The sequence below is a fragment of the Peromyscus maniculatus genome, chromosome 16 (genome assembly GCF_049852395.1).
Source record: "Peromyscus maniculatus bairdii isolate BWxNUB_F1_BW_parent chromosome 16, HU_Pman_BW_mat_3.1, whole genome shotgun sequence".
Lineage (NCBI taxonomy): Eukaryota > Metazoa > Chordata > Mammalia > Rodentia > Cricetidae > Peromyscus > Peromyscus maniculatus.
In genome coordinates this window covers 45,174,949-45,188,713 of record NC_134867.1, presented here as the reverse complement: position 1 = coordinate 45,188,713, position 13,765 = coordinate 45,174,949, and the positions used below count along the sequence as shown (strand labels likewise).

The following is a 13,765-nucleotide window of genomic DNA, read 5'->3' as shown; positions in this document are numbered from 1 at the left end:
GTCATGGACTTTGAGAAGGCATTAACAATTATAGAACTTTTAAAAAGAAAACTCAGTCCAAAAGAGTTCCCACCACAGGGGTTCTCCACCTTCTAGCAAGTTTGGAAATCAGTTATCAGAGTCAGTGAGTGAATGCTGGGAGACCCTTGACTCATAAGTCCTGGTGGTGGTGGTGGTGGGGCTGATTTTATGAAATCTCTTTGTTGACATGTATCCCAGAAGTTATGTTTCAGGTTTCTTGATTTCACTCTTGGCAAGAAAGCTCTTGAGCCTATAAGTATTGTTATCTTTATTCATTGAGTAGAGCAGAAGCAGGAGCAGTGGCTTAATGTCTACACTTATTCAGTGGCAAGGGAGGATTTGTACAAAGTATGCTCTCTGGCCTGAAAGAAGTCGATTTTCAAATTATTGCTTGAAGCATCCTTAATGTGTTGGAGTATAATGGTTAATATCCAAAGTTTTAAATTCTCTATCTGGGTGACAGATTGCACAGGATTTTTACTTATTTATTATAAAAGGGAAACATTGGGCAAAGACTTGATTCTTGACTGTTCCACCTCGTCTGCTCTCATTGCCAACACCTCGTTTCATCACACATACTTATTTTATTCACCTGTTTTCCACCTATGTTGTGCCCTCTCTTTGTGTAACTCAGCCAAAAGATGCAATACCTGTTTACAAACAGCATGGGGCTCTAGCTAGATTGCTCTGAAGGCCTTGGACCATTGAATTGTTGGCAGGGTAGAGCCATTGAAATATAGAGGGTCTGTTTATGGAGATGCCAGATTCATCAATTTTAGGTGTATTGTCACTAGTAATTATGAACGTTGACATACTGTTGGTGGTGAGAAAAAAAAAACTCACGTGTATCAGTGGAAGATGTTATTCTTGGGTGTTTGGGAGGCATTATGATCAAAGAAGAAAAGTTACTATGAAAACAAAAGCCACCAAATTATTTTAAAAGGCTGGTCTAAGGCTGGAGCGTTGGTTCAGTGATAGCTGCACAAGCGTGAGGTCGTGAGTTCAAATCTCTGGCATTGATATAAAAGCTGAGCATGAACACATGCACCCCTAACCCCAGATCTGGTAGAGTGGAGACAGTTGGATCCCTGAGGCTCCCTGGCCTGCCATTCTAGCTAAAACAGTGAGCTCAAGGTTCATTGGAAGACCCTGTCTTGAAAAAATTTAAGTGTGGGGGCGTGTCACCTGATATGGATTTCTGACTTCCACAGGTACATGCATGGGTGAGCACACACGTACACATACACATTTATATGCTACCTACAAACAGAAAGACAAAAAGAAAAAAACAGAGTGAGTCTTGACAATTTGGATGACTGATTAACACATTTAAAGGATTTGCTTTGCCTAAAAGTTCATCCAGTATCAATTAGGTACTTATTTACAGTATGACATATGATAGCATAACTATATACCATAATACCCTCCATTTGGTTCGCATAGGATTGACCGTTTTGTGTTTTGCAGACTGAAGTTATGAGTTTGGGTATAGGATACTATATTTTGTTAGGGGGATGTCACATTATCATGGCTGCCTCTGATGACATCACCCTTGACCACTTGGTTGAGCTAGAAGCTGCCACGTTTTTCCAATATAAAGTTACAACTATTTTCCTCCTGAACTGTGCTTAATTGGGTAACAATTATACGTTCTCTCTCTAGTAGTGTGTGTGCAGGGTGGGGGTGGGGTATTGATCCACACATTTTATTGGTTGATTGATTTCAATCTTGACGCATGGATGTCTGTTTTATTCTTTGGGTTATCATGCAATGCCATCACCATTTATCCTACAAAACTTAAATTTATTTCCTTTTCTTTCCCTCTTTGCTTTTGTTTCTTTCTGTCTTTCACACAAGGCTTCACTGTTTGGCTGGCCTGGAACTCTGTATGTAGTCCAGATTGGCCTTGAACTCACAGAGATCCTCCTGCCTTACCTCCCAAGTGCTGGGGTTAAAGGTGTGCGCCACCATACCTGTTAACATAAGTTATTTTATGACTCAAACTTTTTTATTTTGTTGAGCACTGTGGTACTCTACAGAGCTTGGCACAGCAGATGTTACCTACGTATTGCTTCTCCTTTCTCTACACGTCTATGCTCTCGTAATTCAAACCCGGAGGTTCATTTTTTTTTTTCCTAGCCATTTTCATAGTCACATTTTAATGTCTGCACTGTGGGTGGAGAAGTTATAATATGAAACTTCTTGTTAGCAGATTGGTGAATTTACCTGAGAGATTGAGACTCAAGATGATGAGGAGGTGTGACTAGGACCGGAAGCAGATGTCCAGGTAGGAAACCCGACCTTGATTTCCTTACCTCCTTTGAGCTTGTTTTAGCAGAAGTCAAGATGCTAAAAGGTGGTGGAGGGTGGTGGTAGATACACTGTGCAAGGAAATCGCTCCATTTCTTTTTCAGATTCTGTTACTTAGCTTCCAAACAGCAGGATAATACCTGAGCTTTGAAACAAACGAGGTCTAAAAGGAACTTGCAGATGCATATGTATATTTGAAAATGGATTCTAGACATGATTTTGATTCTTGAAACCTATTCAAAAAGTAATTATCACAATATAAATAATATTTAGGATTATCATGCCAGAAATTACACCTACCAGTTATGAGATGTTTCATATGTATCTCAGTATGTTTATTAAATGTGGATTTATTTGTATTTCACATTTTTCTCAAACTTCCCTGGATGTTATGAGGTCATAAACACCTTCTCCTAGAAGGTGTAGGGAAGCTCATGTATCATGTATGTGCTCACAGACTGACATATGGATGTTAGAAAAGTGAGAATCAGTTTACCAGCTGCTTTTATGATGGTTATGCTGTGAATTAAGACATGTGAAGTCAAGAGAAAATCTGAAATGCAAGTGCAGTTACTCCACACAGTGATTCCCTACCTCTGCCATAGAAGTCTAACAGTGGGATGTCGCTTCCACCTGTACCCCAGAAGTTACAGCTGCATGGCCACCCCTAGTCTATCAGAGGGGATGTGTACACAGATACATTTACAGCATGGTGCTGGGGGGTCAGTTTGTGGGAAGGGAAGTTGAGCACTTTGAGTCTTGCTCGTGTGTGTGTGTGTGTGTGTGTGTGTGTGTGTGTGTGTGTGTGTGTGTTAGTCGGGTCTAACAGGAGACTACAGATGCCCACTGTGGGGTCATCCACATACAAGCTGGGCCACTATCCTTTGCCTCTTCTTCCTCCCCATCCCTGGAGCAAGGAGAGAAAGTTCAGGCAGGCTACTTCCAGAGAGCTGCTCTCCTTCCCTCCGGGGATGTCAGAATGGGGACTACTTCTCTGGGTGTCTGTGGGGGTGGGGCATTTGGCTGCTGGTTTCCAGTCTCATTCCAGAGAGTACTGCTAAATGGTAGCTTTATATACACAGGGGCTGCTGACCACTCTGGTTTTCTTCTTGGTAGGAAGGAGCAGGCCAAGGGCCCGTGGAATGGAATGAGTATTCCTGCTCATGCTCTCCTGGCCTCTCAGGCACCTCAGGTGTCAATTCTTTCCTCACTGAGCCTCACAGCCACACCCATCCCCAGAAGTCCCAGGTGCCCTTTGCTTCCTTCCTTCATCGGGATAGATGGCACCACCCCTTCACTGTTTACCTGTCTATATTCCTGTGGAGCAAACTTTGTCCTACTTCCTCCAATCCAGGAGATAAAGGAGGAATCGTCTGCTCTTTCTTAGTTGCTGTGAGAATGATCTAAGTCTCAAGACTACTTTTCTTCCGTGGAAAACCTGAGCTTGAATGTTGGTTATTATCTCTATGGGGTTCAGAGGTTAGCGATAAAAAAAACGATGTCCTGTTCTATACATATTTTGTTTGTTTGTTTTGTAAGACAATCATGCTATGCAGCTCAAGTTGAACTGGAATTTGAAGTCTTTTGAAATCCTCCTGCCTCAACCTCCCAGCTGCTAGAAGTGTGTATCACCACTCCCAGGCTTAAGTGGATCTTCACTCTTTTCGCTCCTAAAATTTAATTTCTGGCCAGAATCTTGGGTGACTCCAGGGGTGGAAAGAGCTGAGGTGAGGCTGAAAGGGAGTGACAGTTCACTCTGAGGGGACTTGTGCAAGAGCCAAACACTGTTTTCATGTCTCATGTGAAGGGACTTGCTAAGAGATTCACAAAGAAATGGCACAATCTAGTGTTGTTTCTGTTGTGAACGTTCTCACTGGACTTACTTGAAAAAGAGATGAGTCCTCATTTGGTAAAGTGCTTTGCATGCAAGTACAGGGAACCTGAGTTTGGATCCCAGAACCATGTAAATGAAGAGTGTGCCTAGGAAGGTAGAAACTGGATTTCCTGAGCCAGCTGCCTGGAAGACTAGCCTTATGGGAGAGCTTGAGGTGTGGCAGACAGAGTCTATCTCCATGTGCACACAGTTGCAACCATTACAGACCTGCACCCACACACACGTCAACATGCGTGCATACATACAAACAGTCATAGTACATGCACATACATATGAAAAAAAGAAGGAAAAGCCAGGCATGGTGGCATACACCTGTAATCCCAGTACTGGGTAGCGGGAGGAGGAGAATCCCCGAAGCTTGCTGGCCTTCTAGTTTTGTTGAATTGTGAGCTCTGGGTTCAAGGAGAGACCCTGCTTCCAAAACCAAGTGGAGAACAATAGAGGAAGACACGTAGCATTAACCTATGGCTTCTCTGTGTGTGTACACATGTGTATAATACATACATGAACATGTATGCACACATGCAACACATATACAAGTAACTAAAGATAAATAAAAAATAAATTTTCTCAACAGGCTATTTATACACATGTAATTGGTCTCATTTATTAATTCACTTGTTCAAATATTTTTGGTTAACAACATGTTGTACTGGCCAAGGCATGCAAAAAATACAAAATATAGACCTGCCCCGAACTAATGTGTTGTGAGAATTGCACACTGCAAAACCCAACAACAACAACCCATATTACAATAAAAAAAAAATGGGCTCTATGAGGTTCAAAGCATCTACTAGACTTAACTGTGCCATGAAAGTAATGCCCTAGCTTTGCTTGAGGGCTTTGATAGGGGCATAAATGCCTAAGTTACATTTTGCAGGATGGGTGGGAATTTAATAGATAGCAAGGGAAGGGCACTTAGGGGTACAGAATGCTGACGTGCAGAGCACGGAGACTGGGAGATGGCAGGGCACTGCCCAGGGTGAGCGGCACATCTGCACGTGGTTGGATTGCAGGGTGGATGAAGGAGGAGTGGAGTCACAGGAAGGGTCTTGAGGAAGAGCTTGGCTGTGACTCTGTCCATCACGGTACGCCATCATGGTGGATGCCACCTCTATCTACCCTGTAGGTAAGGAATAGAGACGTGCTCACATTTGGATTACATATGGACCTTGTAAGGCAACATCACGAATGAGAGGAATTCTGTAGTATCTGAACTTGGGGTTTGGGAGACCCAGCACGCAGCCGTTACAATCTTCCTGCAAAGAAAGATACAACTTAAGGCCTGGACTAATGCTGTGGTGTCAAGAGCAGTGTCTATGGCAGGATGACTTGTCAGGCTTAGGAGTCAGCACTGAGTGACTGAGTCAGTGCGAAGACCATGAGAGAGGAGGTGGTCCTCAGGGCTACAGCTTGAGTGACAGGGAAGTGTGGTGGTGAGAGCACTCAAGATGAGGCAGACAGGCAGGCCTTTGAGGAAAGCAGTGACCCACCTTGTACATTTGCTCAATCTGTGGTCTTACAGTCTGTGGGAAGGTGTGGCTTTGCAATCAAATGACCTGATTTTCCACTTTACTTCCCCAACTGCTTACTGGTGTGCCGATACGTCTGTTACTTTACCTCCGGCACCCTCGATTTCCTGTTCTGCAAAGTGGGGGTGACACAGACTGGCAGGCTGTTTGTAAGAGGTGAAAGCGACAGTTTCTACCAGTTTCTGGACTCAAAGCCAGTTCTTCCTCCAAGAGCAGACTGTTATGACCACAGCGTCTTCAGGTACATTCCAAGCCTGAGAGCCCAGCAAAGAGGCTGGGAACACAGACTTCACAATCAAGAGAATGAAAGAACAGAACTGGCCAGGGGCACGCCTACTGTAGACCCATTCCCTCAGAAGTATTTGTTGAGAGCAGGTATGTCTAAGACAACAGAGACTTAGCCCTTGGCCACAAGGGTCTTGGTGTCTGCTGCACAGGACAGGGATGGAAACCAGTGTGTTTTTAAAGAAAGGATCTGGACAAATCAAATCTAGATGAGAGAGAGAAAGAGAGGGGGGGGACAGAGAGAGAGACAGACAGACAGACACAGAGAGAGAAGGACAGAGAGAGACAGAGAGACAGAGACAGAGAGAGATACACAGAGTGAGAGACAGAGAAAAAGAGAGTGAGTGTATATAAACATGGACAGAAATGAATGTAAAAAGTTTTACAAATTGAGCATCAGGTCTACCAAAATCTAGAACATTCTCAGCATTCTAAGGGTACTGTCTTGCCCTTTTAAGTCTCTGTAGAACCCAAAGGTAGCTAAATCCTGACTTTTCACACTGCCTTTCCTAGTTTTGCCTGTGTTTGTATGTTACAGCTATGAGATTAGAGGCTCTGTTTTTTTTTTGTGTGTGTGTGTATGTGTGTGTGTTTGGCTTATTTCACTCAATATATGTTAATAAGATTAATGCTTAGTGTGTGTACCAGCAATTCGTTTTCATGACAGTGTTGGATTCCATTGCATGAATGTCATTTAGCCATTTTACCATTCATGAATTTGGGTTCTTTTGTACAAAGAATGGTACTTCTGTGGACATCACATACATATCTGTAGGGTGTACCCTAGGAGGTGGAGTTACTGCATCAAGAACCTGTATCAATTCTAGTAGCTTCTTCCGCTTACCTTTTAAGAGGTGGTGTGCCGGCTTATTCTCCTCTCAGCAATGCATGTGGGATCCACTTGGTCCTCTCGGATGTAGTACTTCTGACCACCTGATGATTATGTATAGATGTAGCCATTGAGATTTTCTTCTTTCTGCTGGTTTAAGAAGTTGACTCCTTTTTTCACATTGTTTTGCTATTGGTTGCTCTGTTCTATAATGAGCCTGTTGAAGTATTTGTCACTTTTCCTGTTGGTCTTTCCTCCTTTTAACGCACCAATGTTGAACAAGGGAAATATTATAGAGGACCTGCCAAGAACTGGAATTACGGTAGAACAGCAACTATGTCCTCTACCCTCCTGAAGTTTATGATTTTGAATGACTAGTTATGCGTAGGAGGGGTGAGAAGCTAGACAGTGGGAGAGGTGGGAGCCGTGAAACACTTTTACAAAGACATGAACCTATCGATACATTCGGACAAGGGGGAGAAAAAGGTAGGCGTTGTAAGGAAAAGGTGACAACCAATTGAGCCCAGTTCTGGAAAGGCCACTGTGCTCCGAGCTAAGAGACAGAAGTCGTGCTAGTACACTTATGGTCAACGCTACCTGAAAAACATAGATTTGGGTGATTGGCCCTGAAGATGATGTAGACTTGTCCTAGGCACAACTTGGAGAAGCCAACCATGGAGCATGATGTTTTGATAGAAAGATGTGGGATTGGGTACCAGTAGCCAATTGTTGGCATTTTGGCCAAGGAACAAATGAAATAACAAAAATGGAAAGTACGAAGAGACAAAGGGTGAGAAAATGAGATTGAGGAAGATAATAAGAGAATTAAGAATTTAAGACCTAGGAAATTTCCCTTCACGCTTCTTTGTAAAAGGGAAATTTCAATGAATGCTAGCTGGACTCAAAATGATATTAAGGCAACAAATGAAAAATAACATGAAGGCTTAAGATTGTAGAGGGGAGAAATAAAGTACTGCGCATGACAAGGTCAACTGGCTACAAAGTCAAAATATAATTATTAAGATCAAATGTAAACTTTAGATTTTATTTTTCTCAACTTTTAAAATTGTTACAGGGTGAATGTGCTCCATGTTATGCTTTTGGTCATGGAATAAGATAGTTGTAAGTAATTAAGCTGGATTGTTTTATATACTCTAGAATATTGAATTGTGAATGATCCAGGTCACCTTCAATTTCTACAAGTTCAAGCCTGTTCCTGGGGTAGTTGTGAAGATTCAGTGAGGTCTGAGGGCAATGTCTGATATTCAGGCAATGGAGACAGGGAAGTAGAATGGTTATAAACGTCTACTCTGCATGCCATCATCTTGAGCTCAAGCTCCTACCCCTCTGCTCACCAGCTATCCCCTCGGGAAAGCCAGCTGGAGTCAGTTTTCTCCCCTGTAAAGTAAGAGAAGGACCAGTGCCTACTCAGAATTGTTCCTGAGATAAACCAACAAGAGTAAAATACTTGGAATAGTTCAAATGACACTGTGGATACTCAATAAATGTTATCCTGAAACATGGCTTATATTGTCATATCCTCTGTTAAAGGCACATACAATTTTAAATAGACTATTCAACAGACTATGCATACACAGACACACACACAATTTTGTTAAGTTACAGTTCTTTTGAGCTTTATTCAATTAAAACCATTGGCCACTTTTTCCTCGGTGTATAAAAAGTACTCTGTGCCATAAAATCATGCTTGAGACGTGGCTTCTACTCTTTTGAGTGCTCAGGCTTTGGGGTGTTATCCTATTGGTCTGTTTTCGTTGGGCTATGTTGAAAAATAGCTGAGAAGCTAATTGAAGCAGATTCTCATCACAGGTGAAAGACAGTGACATTAAGGACAGGGAGGCTGGCCACATAACTCATCTTGACATATTACTGACCATAGCGCATTACCCTAGAAAGATACTGCTGCATTGTCTGGAGCTACAGGTAAAAAATGGATGGGGCAGATAGGTATGCAATCAGAATATCAGCCATTCAAGGGATGACTCTACTACTGATTATTCAGATTGTATGCATCTGGCCTAATAATATAGCTGATTTCCTCACTTGAGCTAGAGGATCAATACCATCTTGCTGAGTTATCAGGAAGGTTAAACCAACAAATATTTATAAAGATGCTTTATGAACCATAAGACGCTGTGCATCTGTGCGGTTTGGCATGAATTATATGATCTTCTGTTTGCATTGCTGAAGATTGATGGCTGGACAATGAACACTTATAATAATGTAATTTTAATAGGATTACAGGGAACCTTATTCTCTGTAGAGTAACCTCTAGTCTGATAATGGATGGTTAACTTCCTGCTGAGATTAGTTCAAAAGAAAAAAAAAAGATCATGGCTGGAAGGTAGAATAGAGATTGGAAAGGTTAATGGGCTGAACTAAGGGTACAGTTAACTGGTGCAGAATAGAATGGGGACTGAGGGTCATTCTGCAGTCTTCAAGGCTGTCCTCCATTTATTCCCCAGTTGAAATTGAGAGGAGGGAATTGACAGCTCAGGCTTTGAAGTCAGACCCTGCTCTATCTTTTACTAGACACAACTTCCCAACAGCTCTGAGCTCCAGTTCTCCCAGCTCCACAGGACAAAGTTCTGAGTGTTAGAGTTGACACTGTAAAGTCACTCAACAAGTAGCTGTTGTCTTAGGATTACACATTGTCGGATTTCAAGACAAATGGAATCACACGCCTGCCGAGTAGGAATCCAGAGAGCAACAGCACTTTCACGGAGGGGGATTCTTTGTACCAGGATCCAGTCCCAAACTTTTCATGCGTATTGATCTCATTGGATCTCTAAAAGTAGCCGATGCCCTTTGGTACCGGCATTCCCGCTGAAGTTCAGGCTGTAGCGGCAGCATGGGCAAGGTCACCAGCAGGTTTACAATCCTTGGCATTTATGACTTGATTTCATTTCCCTTACTCCTGGATGATTCCTTCTCCTCCCAGATCAGTGTAGGGTGGTGGGAAGGAAATGAAAGGACTGATTGTTTCAAGGGAATCATTTTTTTCCCAGTGGGTATATGATGGTGGAATCAGCACCATTTCTGTTGAGAGAATAGTGGAGGAGATGCCCACACTCACCGATTACCCTACAATTTCCTTTTTAAATAATATTTTAAATTTATTCTTTGAAAATTTCTTATATGTATACAATGTATCTTAATCATATCCACCATCCCTCCCTTCCTCCAACCCTACTAATACTTCTCTCTCCCAACTTAATGTACCTGTCACACACAAACAAACAAGCAAGCCATCAAGCCCAATTAGTGTTGTCCAAATGTGCACAAGTGTGGAGTTACTCACTGGAGGCATGGGCCGTGTGTCAGGACAACCACCTCCTAAAGAAAAGTCTCTCTCTCTCCCCCAACAGTCATCAACCTACCAATAGCTCCTGTCCCAGTTAGCTTTTGGTTGCTGTGGGAAAAAAAAAAAACACTGACTAAAACCAGCTTTCAGAGGAAAGGGTTCTCTCATCTTCCACGTCAGGTCACAGTTCATCTCTGAGGGAAGTCAGGGCAGGAACTCAAGGTTGGAACGTGGAGGGAATGAAGCAGGGACCTTGGAGGAACACTGCCGATTGCCTTGCTCAACTTGCTGTCTTATACAACCCAGGCCCACTTGCCCAGGGGTAGCACCACCCACAGTGGGCTGGGCCTTCTCACCTCAATCATCAATCAAGAAAATTACCCCCCCCCAGTCACATTTTCACAGGCCAATCTTATGGAGGCAATCCCTTAATTTAGGTTCCTTTTTAGCAGGTGACTCTAGTCTGTGTCAGCTTGACAAAACAAACAAACAAACAAACAACACTTTCCCCCAAAAAAATCCAGTACAGCTCCCCAAGTGGGGGTGGAGCCTTGGAGGCCCCTCCTTACCATGCTGGGATTTTTAGTTGACTTGATCTTGTGCAGGTCTTGTGTAGGTCACTACAGCTGCTCTGAGTTCATGTGTGTAACAGTTATGACATGCAACTTTCCAGCATGTTGTGAACTCTCACTGAACTTTGCTTTTGGTACAATGTAATAATTATACTTCTTGTAAAACGGTAGAGCCAATCCTGGCACTGTCTCCCATTCTAATCTGTACTCCTTACTCCCGTTTAAGTAGCAGGCTTGCACCGAAGACAAAACCTTGGGCATAGGCTGCCATCTGTTTACAGTTAAAGCCAATAAAATTCCCGGTTATTCAGCATTTTCACCTTTTAAACTGTGACGTTCCCCCACAAGATGCAGGACTGATCCCTTTGAGAGGGAGGGCGGTAGGATATTTGTTCACTTTATACTTGCACATTTACCTGCTCTTTGGTTTTATGCACTGCTAGTAATGAAGATAGGCTTATCACATCTGTCTTGTCATTATTTTGCATCCCTTGTCCAGCTATGTATACTTAGAACACAGTCCCTTTAAGAACTGCAAGCCATCAGCAAAAATAACCTAGAGCAGCTCAGGTTACTGCCAGGCTCCAAAGACTTCAGGGGGTCAGGTTGCTCATGTCCAGCCTCCACTGTAGGGGGTGCAGGGAGAGCATTCTCTGCGACAACAGAGGTGCTGTGCATTGATGTGTGTTCAGATGTCCCCATCTTTTGCCCGGGGCCCTCAACTGGACTTGTTTTCCTCTGGGCTTGCCTCCTCCTTTGGTGTGGAAGACTTCCTAAGTGGGTTACTTACATTGCCTTAAGGTCATTGCAGCCCTGTTGTAGGACCTGAGGATAAGAAACACTTTTTGCTCTAATCTTGAGTTTTGTATTATTTCACTGAAAACAGAAATAAAAAAGATGAAACCCCATCAAAACAAGCATACCTCCACCCAAGATGAAAATGTGGTTGAATAGGGAAAACATGCCATGTGAGGATACAGCCAAGTCCCTGGACCCCAGAACCTGTCTGCACACGCCTGCTCCTGATGGCTTTTCTTCTAGAGGAATGGTTTTACTGTCTGGTCATAGCCATGGGATCAAAGAATAAATAGGATCTAATGTCCCATAAAGACCAAACAAACAAACAAACAAACAGAATGAACTCCTTAATTAAGTCCAGTTTTTCAGTTGTGAAGCAACAGGGAGATGTCATAACAGACATTACAAATGCATGTCATGAAACAGAGATCCAGTACAGGCTCTACTGTCTGGGGCCTTGTCCTGAGGATGATGCCTAATACAAGTTGCAAATGAAGGAATTTTAACTGGTAGGTGGCATCTGTGAGTCACTCAGCTCTCCTTTTACATAGAAGGAGGGTGAGGCCCAGAGAGGATGGGTGACTTATGTGAAGTTCCCCAGCTAGTTGGAAGTAGATCTTCATGGGCAGCTCAGGTACACACATCATTCCTCTCTGTCATGAGAAGAATGACAGTCAAGAGTCAAAATCTAGTAAAGCCTTGACTCTGATCTATAAATGGGAATTGTACTGCATGGCACAGCAGCTTTATATGGTATCCCAAGGATTTGCTAAGTGAGTGTGGCTGAGAACACTTTCAAAACCACTGATTTAATGTATTAGTGTTTATACATATACTCACAAGTATATGATGAGATAGGCATATGGTACCATCTCTAATACTTGGTTAAAATTTTAAGGGGAACAAATAAATGAAATCCAGGATCTCTTTTAGGAACATGAAGCTCTAGGAAGTTTCTGGAGTATAGAGATAGGAGCAATAAACTTAAGACAGTTAACCCAGTGTCTTTGTGACTCTATCAGTGTACGTTCCTGAAAGATGGAAATAACAAAATTCTCAGCCCCTCTTGGAGTTGTCCTAACAATGATGTTATGGATAAAGGGGGAAGTAATTCATGAGCTGGAAATCATAGAACCAAAGTGAACTGTTGTACTTCAGATATTGTCTAGGGCTGGCATTCTTTGTCCATATAGTACCTCTGGTATAGTTAAGGAGATAGGTCATATACTTAAGAGCTGACTTAAACATTGTCTTCCCTTGGTGACAGACAAAACCTGTACACTGCAGGTCATGACTATAATGGACTTTTTTTTTTTTTTTTTGCTGGAGTTTACAAATAAAAGTGTAGCCATCCTTGTAATTATTTTGAGCTTGAACCTTCCCTATAGACGTGTACGCAGATTGGTCAGACATGAGCATGATGCTCTGCCAACTGGTAGGGCATTGTTCTCTATAATAACACCAGGCTGGAGAGTGAAAGATTATTTTTATGACTCCCAGTTACACCATTTGCATTCATCTTCATATGTCTGGTTTATTTCACTTAATCATTATTATAGAAGAGTCATGAGCTGTAATTAAAGTCGTAGTAGTACCTGACAGATGGGAGGTCAAATGTGTCTTTCCAAACGGAAAGCAGAGCCGATGGGGGAACCTCAGAGCTGAGGTTTGCTCCTGATCTCTGTGCGCTCGCTGCTGTAGTCTGTGTCTGCATGTCGTATTGGTCCATCTCCTTCATCCCTATAGCCATTAGATTCCAACATGGCACTCCCTGTGCAAGGGAACAGGGACCCTCAGTGAATGTATAGCCTTAGACCGCGGGCAGAGCAAATACGTTAACATGTAGTCATCTCCAGAAAGAGACTTCAGTAGCTTCGTTAAGATACAGTTCTTAAAGAGATTATTGGAAGGAGATGCACTGGGACTCTGTGACGTGATCCTCGGAAGCTGGCTGTGCAGAGTACTTTCCCTGTTAGTGTAAATTTGCACAGGGAGCTGAGGCTCCAGCCACACCATCTGATTTTTTTAACCAAAAGTATTGGTGAAATTAGTAAGGCCACTCCACGTAGTTAAAAGGGAGATTTATTTTGTGGGGTAACTTATAAGTGAAGGGATAGGCTAGAGGGTCTGGGAAAGGTGTAGTGCAGTCCGGCGGTGTTCTCTGGAGAACTCTGCTCGGTCTACCTCCAGCGTCCAGAG

General features: G+C 42.8%; 1 protein-coding gene across 16 annotated transcripts in view; it reads left to right on the top strand.

The window, feature by feature from the left end:
- The window catches only part of Hivep2 (HIVEP zinc finger 2), a 192,543-nt gene that overhangs the window by 41,309 nt on the left and 137,469 nt on the right, over window positions 1–13,765 (top strand). For 10 of the 16 annotated variants that reach the window (XM_015995585.3, XM_076552719.1, XM_015995584.3 and 7 more), the window contains one exon: window positions 2,234–2,308. The exons of 4 other annotated variants lie outside the window; for them this stretch is intronic. The gene's annotated coding sequence lies outside the window, so the exon portion shown is untranslated. Of the gene's footprint in view, window position 1; window positions 125–2,230; window positions 2,309–13,765 lie in introns of those variants that run through there. 2 more of the 16 variants (XM_076552714.1, XM_015995586.3) reach the window with 2 other exon arrangements.